Source organism: Dipodomys merriami, unplaced genomic scaffold, assembly GCF_024711535.1.
Source record: "Dipodomys merriami isolate MVZ:Mamm:240054 unplaced genomic scaffold, mDipMer1.0.p SCAF_746, whole genome shotgun sequence".
NCBI classification, from domain to species: Eukaryota; Metazoa; Chordata; class Mammalia; order Rodentia; family Heteromyidae; genus Dipodomys; species Dipodomys merriami.
In genome coordinates, this window is record NW_027206342.1 from 413,326 (window position 1) to 421,936 (window position 8,611).

Consider the following 8,611-nt stretch of genomic DNA (forward strand, 5'->3'; position numbering starts at 1 on the left):
ATGGGCAAGATAGTGGGTACATTTCTTATCAAGCATTGTAGCCTACTCCTTTTTTTACCCTTCCCATCCCTTCCCATCCTCCCTCCCCCCTCACCCAAACCTCCCTTCCCCAAGTTGTAAGGTTCGTTTTCGACAAGATAACTTGTACTTCTCATTGTTGCAACAGGTCCACCTTTATCATTATTTAAACGATTTGTTTTTCCCCTTCCCCTCCACAAATTTTACCGACATCAAATACAGTGAAAGCAGGGATTATTATGTGGGGGAGGGACATACAAAGCTACAAAGAAATAATCTTATAATTGTGTTAGAAACAAATGCATGAAAGGAAAAAATTTAAAATACATATCTTAAGCTTCATTTTCCTAACATCACCTTATCTGACCTTTTGTGCTTCACTTATACAAATACTAGATATTGCAAATAAGGGAAATCATGGGACCTATGTTTCTTTGGGCTTGGCTTACTTCAATTAATATAATTTTTTCCAAGTCTTTCCATTTCCTACCAAATGGGGCAATGTCATTCTTTCTGATGGAGGCATAGAATTCCATTGTGTATATATACCATATTTTCTTGATCGGTTCATCTACTGAGGGGCATCTGGGTTGGTTCCAGATCTTAGCTATGGTAAATAATGCTGCAATAAACATAGTTGTGCTGGTAGCTTTAGTGTGGTCTTGTTTGTAAACATTTGGGTAAATGCCCAAAAGTGGGACTGCTGGATCATAGGGGAGCTCTATGTGGAGTATTTTGAGGAACTTCTATACTACTTCCCAAAGTGGTTGAAGAAGTTTACACTCCCACCAACAATGAAGTAAGATTCCCTTCTGTACACATCTCCTCCAGCATCTGTTGTTATTAGAGTTCTTGATTTTTTCCATTCTAACTTGGGTGAGGTGGTATCTCAATGTTTTTTTGATTTGCATTTCTTTTATGGCTAGGGAGGTTGAGCATTTCTTCATGTGTCTATTGGCCATCCTTCTGTCCTCTTCAGAGAAGTTTCTTTTTAAGTCTTTAGCCCACTTATTTATTGGGCAGTTGTTTCTTTGAGGATTTGTTGTTTGGGAATTTAATTTAGGAATCTACTTAAAGATTAATCCAGGAATTGCATAAGCATGCTGAGAAGAGTAAAAGCGAAATACAGGAAATGTGTGAGCAGGCGTGAATGTGACAAAGCTAAACTAAGTGTAATACTGGGATTCAGAGAGTGGGATAAGAATAGACAAAAATCAATAGAGGCATTCATGGAATCCATAAATAGACAGCTGAAACAATTCAGGTAGATCACAAATGGCATGCTGAATGGAGCCCTACAGAAAGAATGGGTGCCCACGGAAATCATAATCAGTCAACTTAGTGATTTGAGAATAAACACTGAACATCAAATTAAGGAAGTAAAGTTCATTCAAAATCTAAAATAAAGCTCCAACAAAGAATTTGAAGCCATCCAAGCCGACCAATTAGAAGAAAAAGAAATAAAAAACAAAGAAGAAAATCTTGAAAGTAGGTTAGGCCATGCAGAAGATTGAATCTTGGGGATTACAGACAGGCTAGATATTACAGTGGAAGAACATACAAATATCCAAGACAAATCCAAGAAATATGATAGATCTATTCAACACTTGGAAGACACCATCAGAAATCATAATCTGAGGATAATGGGTGTAGAGGAGCACCTAGAGAAAGAAGTTAATAGTGTAGGAAATTTATTTAACAGAATCCTAGCAGATAACTTTCCAAACATGCAAAAAGATAGGCTTATTCAGATATAAGAAGTATATAGAACCCCACATTGACCAGACCAGAGGAGGATATCCCTCCAGTAACATTATAATCTGCACAGGGGCAATTCAGACAAAGGAAAGGATCCTTAAATTTCTCAAGGAGAAAAGAACAATCACCTATAAAAACAAACCAATTAGAATCACCCCAGATTTCTCATCAGAGACGATAAAAGCCAGAAGAGCCTGGAATGGGGGATGCCATGTGGTAAAGACAAAGAATTTTCAATCAAGAACACCAAACCCAGCTAAACTCTCCTTCATAACCAATGGTCAAATAAAAACTGTCCATACCAAAGAAAAATTAAAACAGTTTATCTCCCCCAACCCAGCCTTATAAAAGACATTAAAGTTATCCTACACATATAAAACCATCAAGAACACAGTAAGAGCCAAGAAACAGCATCCAAATTAGAACTCAACACCAAAAGACAACAAAGAAAGTCCTGTACAACATGAAGGCTGAACAACTTTTGAATCACCAGTGGGTCATGGAAGATATTCAAAAATAATGAGCACACAAATTACTAGCTTCTCTGGGACACAGCAAAGGCAGTACTCAGAGACAAGTTTATAGCTCTGAGGTCCTACAACAACAAATTAGAGAGATCTGAAACCAACAATTTAATAAGACATCTGAAACTCCTTGAAAATTGCAGCAAGATAAACCCCAATCAAGTAGATGGAAAGAAATAATTAAAATTACATCAGAATTAAATGAATTAGAACCCAACATCACCATAAAAAGAATCAACAAAACAAAGAGTTAGTTCTTCAAAAAAAAAAAAAAACAAAATTGACATTCTCATAGCAAATCGTTTCAAAAACAAGAGAACATACCAAATAAACAAACTCAGAGATGAGAATGGGAATGAGAAGCAACCAAGATTCAGAACATTATAAGGGAATACTTCTCAAACATTTATGCTAATAAGTTTAAGAACCTGGCAGAAACGGACCTTTTCCTAGCCATTTCCATGCCGTTGAGTTTCCATGCCAAAACTCAACCAAGATGAGTTAAATCAACTTAACATGCCCATATCAAGCATAGCAATAGAAACAGCAATAAGAGACCTCCCATCTAAGAAAAGCCCAGGACCAGATCGATTTACGGTAGAACTTTACAAGGCCTTCAAACCAGAGCTCACACCAATACTCCTCCAACACTTCAATGAAATTGAAAAGGAAAGGTCACTACCAAATTCATTCTATGAAGCCATCATAACACTCATCCCAAAAGCAAGCGGGGACTCATCAAAGAAAGAACTATAGACCCATTTCTTTGATGAACATTGATGAAAATCTTCTCAACAAAATTTTGACCAATTGCCTTTGACAATTCCTCCAAAAAATCCTACAGGATTTATTTCCGGGATGCAAATCTGGTTCAATATTTGCAAATCAATTAATATAATTCATCACATCAACAAGAGCAAGAATAAGAACATGGTTATCTCAATAGATGCAGAAAAAGCCTTTGACAAGTTCCAACACCCCTTTATGATGAAGGCACTGGAAAACCTATGAATCCAGGGAGCATTCCTCAATACAATAAAGCCTGTATATGACAAACCTACAGACATCATTATACATAATTGTGGAAAAATAATACCATTTCATCTTAACTGAGGAACAAGACAAAGATGTCCATTCTGTCCACTTCTCTTCAATTTAGTATTAGAATGCCTAGCTACAGCAATAAGACAGGATGCAAACATAAAAGGGATCCAAATAGGGAAGATGATATTAAAGTCTCCCTATTTGCAGATGACATGATGTTGTATTTAAATAATCCCACAGACTCAACTCTCAAATTATTCATGCTGATTCAAAACGTTAGTATGCCAACAATGAGAAAAGCATGGCTGAAATCAGGAAAGCATCTCCATTCATTATAGCCCAACAAAAAATAAAATACCTAGGAATTAATCAAAGAAGTGAAGGATCTTTATGATGAAAACTTTAAAAGCCTCAAAAAGGAAATCAAAACGGAACTTACAAAGTGGAAAAACTTCCAATGCTAGTGGATTGGAAGAATCAAAATCGTGAAAATGACAATACTTCCCTAGGCTATCTAAAAATTCAATGCAATACTTATCAATATTACAAACTCATTCCTCAAGAAAATAGAAGAGGCAATCAAAAAATTCATATGGGACAATAAAAGACCCCGGATAGCAAAAATCATCCTTAACAGAAAGAACAGTGCTGCAGGAATATCAATACCAAAATTCAAATTCTACTACAAACCATAGTAATCAAAACAGCTAGGTATTAGCACAAGAACAGACCGCAGGACTAATGGAATAGAATTGAAAAGCCAGAAATGAACCAACAGACCTATAGCCACCTAATCTTCGATACGGGAGCTGAAAAAATAGAATGGAAGAAAGACAGCCTCTCCAGTATATGGTGCTGACAAAATTGGTTTATCACTTTTAGAAAACTAAAGCTAGATCCATATATATCACACTGCACAAGAATCAACTCCAAATGGATGAAAGGCCTCGGAGTCAAAGCGGACACCCTAAAAACATTGCAGGACAAACTAGGAAATAACCTATGTCTCCTTGGCACAGGCCAAAATTTTCTTAATAGATACCAGAAACACAACAAATCAAAGAAAGGTTGGACAAATGTAATTGTATGAAATTGCAGAGCTTCTGCATGGCAAAGGACAAAAGTAGCAGATCAATAGAAAGGCCATGGATTGGGAGAATATTTTCACTAGCCATACAACAGACATGGGTCTTATATCTAAAGTATACCTGGAATTCAAAAAAATTAAATTCCCCAACAACAAATCCTCAAAGAAACAACTGCCCAATAAATAAGTGGGCTAAAGACTAAAAAGAAACCTCTCTGAAGAGCAAAGAATGATGGCCAATATACACATGAAGAAATGCTCAACCTCCCTTGCAATAAAAGAAATGCAAATATAAACTACACTGAAATACCACCTTACCACAGTTAGAATGGCTATAATGTAGAACAGTAATATAACAGTAGCTGGACGGGATGTTGGTAGGACTGTAAACTTGTATAACCACGTTGGAAAGTAGTGTGGAGCTTCCTCAAAAAGACTCCACATAGAGTTCCCCTATGACACAGCAATCTCACTTTTGAGCTTTTATCCAAATGATCACAAAAAGGACCACACTAAATCTACCAGTAAAACTATGTTTATTGTAGCATTATTTACCATAGCTCAGATATGGAATCAACCCAGATGCCCCTCAGTAGATGAATGGATCAAGAAAATATGGTATATATACACAAAGGAATTCTATACCTTCATCAGAAAAAATAGCATTGCACCGTTTGTTAGGAAATGGAAAGCCATGGAAAAAATTATATTAAGTGAAGTAATCCATGCCCAAAGAAACATAGGTTCCATGCTTTCCTTTATTTGCAATAACTAGTATATGTCATAGATAAACACAAACTGTCAGACAAGTTGATGTGAGGTGAAATGAACACCAAGATAAGGACTCAAATGGTTTTTCTTTCTTGCTATTGTTTCTAGCATATTTACAAGATGATTTCTTTGTTGCTTTGTCTGTCCATCCCCCATGGTTTAACCTTTTTTTTTTCACTGTATTTGATGTTGGTATAATTTGGGGAGGGGAACAGAAAAACAAATTGGGACACAGGTGGACCCATTGCAACAGTGACATGTGCAATACTATATGTAGAAAATCGAAATTTATAACTTTGGCGGGGGGGGCGGTTTGTGGGGAGTAGAAAGGGAGATGGGATGGGATGGAAAGGAAAAACAAGGGAGGAGGCAATAATGCTTGATCAGAAATGTACTCATTACTTTCTTCATGTAATTTTAAAACGCTCTGTATGTTCACATTAAAAAATCATGAAATAACAAAATAAAAATCCATGCCAATTTTTTTTTGTCTGTCGTGGGGCTTGAATGCTGTGCCTGGGCACTGTTGCTCAGCTCTTCAGCTCAGAGATAGCACTGTACCACTTGAGCCACAGTGCCGTTTCTAGTTTTCAAGAGATATATTGGAGATAAAAGTCTCACAGATTTTCTGCCCAGTCTGGCTTTGAAACACTATCCTCAGATCTTAGACTTTTGGGTAGCTAGGATTACAGGCATGAGCCACCAAAGCCCAGATTCAAGACAAATTTTAAAAAGCAAAATTATGGAAACTTCTGGCTTTTTCTAATAAACAATATTATATTTTCAGCATTTGTTTATAACTATGTTATTTTTAGATGTAACTTGGAATTTTTTAATAGAATCAAATATAAGTTTTATTATTACTCAGTATCTCACAAAAATACACTGTAATTTACTTTCCCCAAAGTCAATTGTTACATACTCTATTAATCATTATTATTATTAGAGTCTATATTACATATAATGTGAAGTGAAAATAATTTGGACCATTTCATATAAATTAGTAGTTGCTACTTTAGCATTATAAATTCACATCTGTGATTTTAAATGAAGGAAAGAAGATTTTCGAGTTCAAATGAAATATGAATATGTAATGTGTCCCAATTAAACCAAAAATTCTGAGTTTATACTGGCAAAAATACTTTCTTTCCACTATAGACTTTGATGTAATACCATTGGAATTAGTGAGGCATGAGGAGGAAGAATTAAAATGACGTCAAACAATGTCTGTTATTCTGCTACCACCTCCATTATGAAGACCTGTCCATTCCCCGATGTCACAAAGTTTCAGATGTGTCTCTTAGAATTCTATTTGGAAAAGTTCTAAATCACTGATTCTTTTTGGAATTTCTGTTATATGAAACAAATCATTGACACAAAACAATTGAAATAAAATGCGCACATATGTTGAAGGCACTACAACTGGAAAAACAACCAACAAAGTAGAACTCCCCCAGGAAGAAAAACATGTTTTGCCCATTTTTTTAAGCACAAAAACCTCAAATACATATTAACTTGGAGTAGAGCCATAAAGATAACTGTGTCTCATAAATACAGTTGTGTTAATTTGTAATTAAATTCTTCTAGATGAACCTAATACAGAAAATCCCTTGAATGGATCAAATTATTTAAAACAAATGTGACTGTATGCGGAGTGAGATCTGCACATATTTAAAAGAATAAAATAACAGAATCATAACGTACGTAAAAAAATTCAGAAATGTAATGAATAAGTCCAATAGCATCCATACTGACAACTTGTGGCGCGCGCCTTCTCGACCAGCGAGGAAGAACGAACACCAGACCAGGAGTCTTCTCAGATCATGCTTTATTGGAGAGCCTTTTAGTTGATGGGAGAGCTTGAGCTCGAGAGAGTGTGCACCCGAAACATGGCCACTTATATAGGGAATAGGAACACGGGTCTTTCTATCATTGGTCGTCTGCCTTGCACCGTCACCAGGTGCCACGGGATTGGCTGGGGACTCTACGTGGCTCGTGCATGCGCAAAGCCCAGGACCCACCGTCCCGCCAAGCACCGCCTGAAAGGGAGTGGTTACCTCAAAGCTGCAAAGGAGTGGGCGCCATCTTGTAATGGCGTTTACCCTGGCTCCCTACAGTTCCCCCTTTTTTGTTTTTTGGCAACAGGTAAGAGTAGAGGTTGGGCCTCTGTCTAAAACATTAGGACCTTGCACTGGCCTTCGCCTGAGGGGCGCCTTCCACAGTGATGACCAGGCCCGTCTGATGCCTTTTTTGCAGAGGTGGGATCTTGGGCATCAACCCACTTGCAACCCAGCATGCTCTTCTTGAGGAGATGGTCCTCCTCAAGTGCAGTGCACTTGCCTAGCACCCTGTCCCAAATTGCAAATTGCATACCTGTCCCGGTGCAGTGGGATCCCCTAATCCCTCGTGGTGCTAAGTCTATGCAGGATGGTAAGGCTTAATTGCCTCTCAGGGCCGACAGCCAGATCTGGGGTGAGGATCCACTCTCCAAAGCGGCTAATGCTTGCGAGATAACAACCTTGTCCCTTCTGGTTTGGGCTTGAAGGTGACAGACCAACCATAGGCAGACCACGCATCCTCCCAGGCAGCAGGCTAAAAACATTCCGACTCCCACCCACTCTTTGAAAAAGGACACCGCAGAGGCAATCCAGTCTTCCATCCTACAATCTGTGGAAAATAAGGTGGGGAGAAAAAGGGAGTCTGCATGCAGGGGCATAGGAACTGGCCAGGCCCTGGTGACAGCCCACAGCCATTGGTTTAGCTATCACAGGGGTTGCTATTAGCACTGTTGCTAAGAGCAGGAAGATCAGCTGCATCAGGAGACGAGTGGATGGCATCTTCAAGAGGGGGTTCTGCTGCAGTCTCCACCAGCCTGGTCAGTCTCGTTGGCATCCAGTGAGGTACTTCTTGACTCTGTGGAAAAACACCAACAGCTCCCCTGGATCTCATTATTACCGATCCGGTCCATACCATTTATTATTAATAACATCCTTCCACATAACCATGTCTTTAGTATCCATGGAGTCTCTTGTCATATGCCGATCTGCGGCAGACTGATCGATGTCATTTAGAATTTAAAAATTAAGGGTAAAGAGCGCAAGAGAAAGTCTTTCCCTGGGGGACGCTGACTCAGCAATTCCCCCTTTTTGTTTTTGAAGCATTTCTTTTATGCTTCTATTAGCTCTTTCCACTATACCTTGTCCTTGAGGATTGTAGGGCAGTCCGGTGGTGTGGGCAACCTGCATTTGTGTGCAAAAGGTGCGAAAACCATGGGAAGTATAAGCTGGGCCATTATCCGTCTTGAGTCTAAGGGGCTTTCCCCAAGCTGCCCAAGCTTCTAAGCAGTGTATTTTGACGTGAGACACCTTTTCTCCTGCCAAAGGTGTGGCATGAATGACACCAGAAAAGG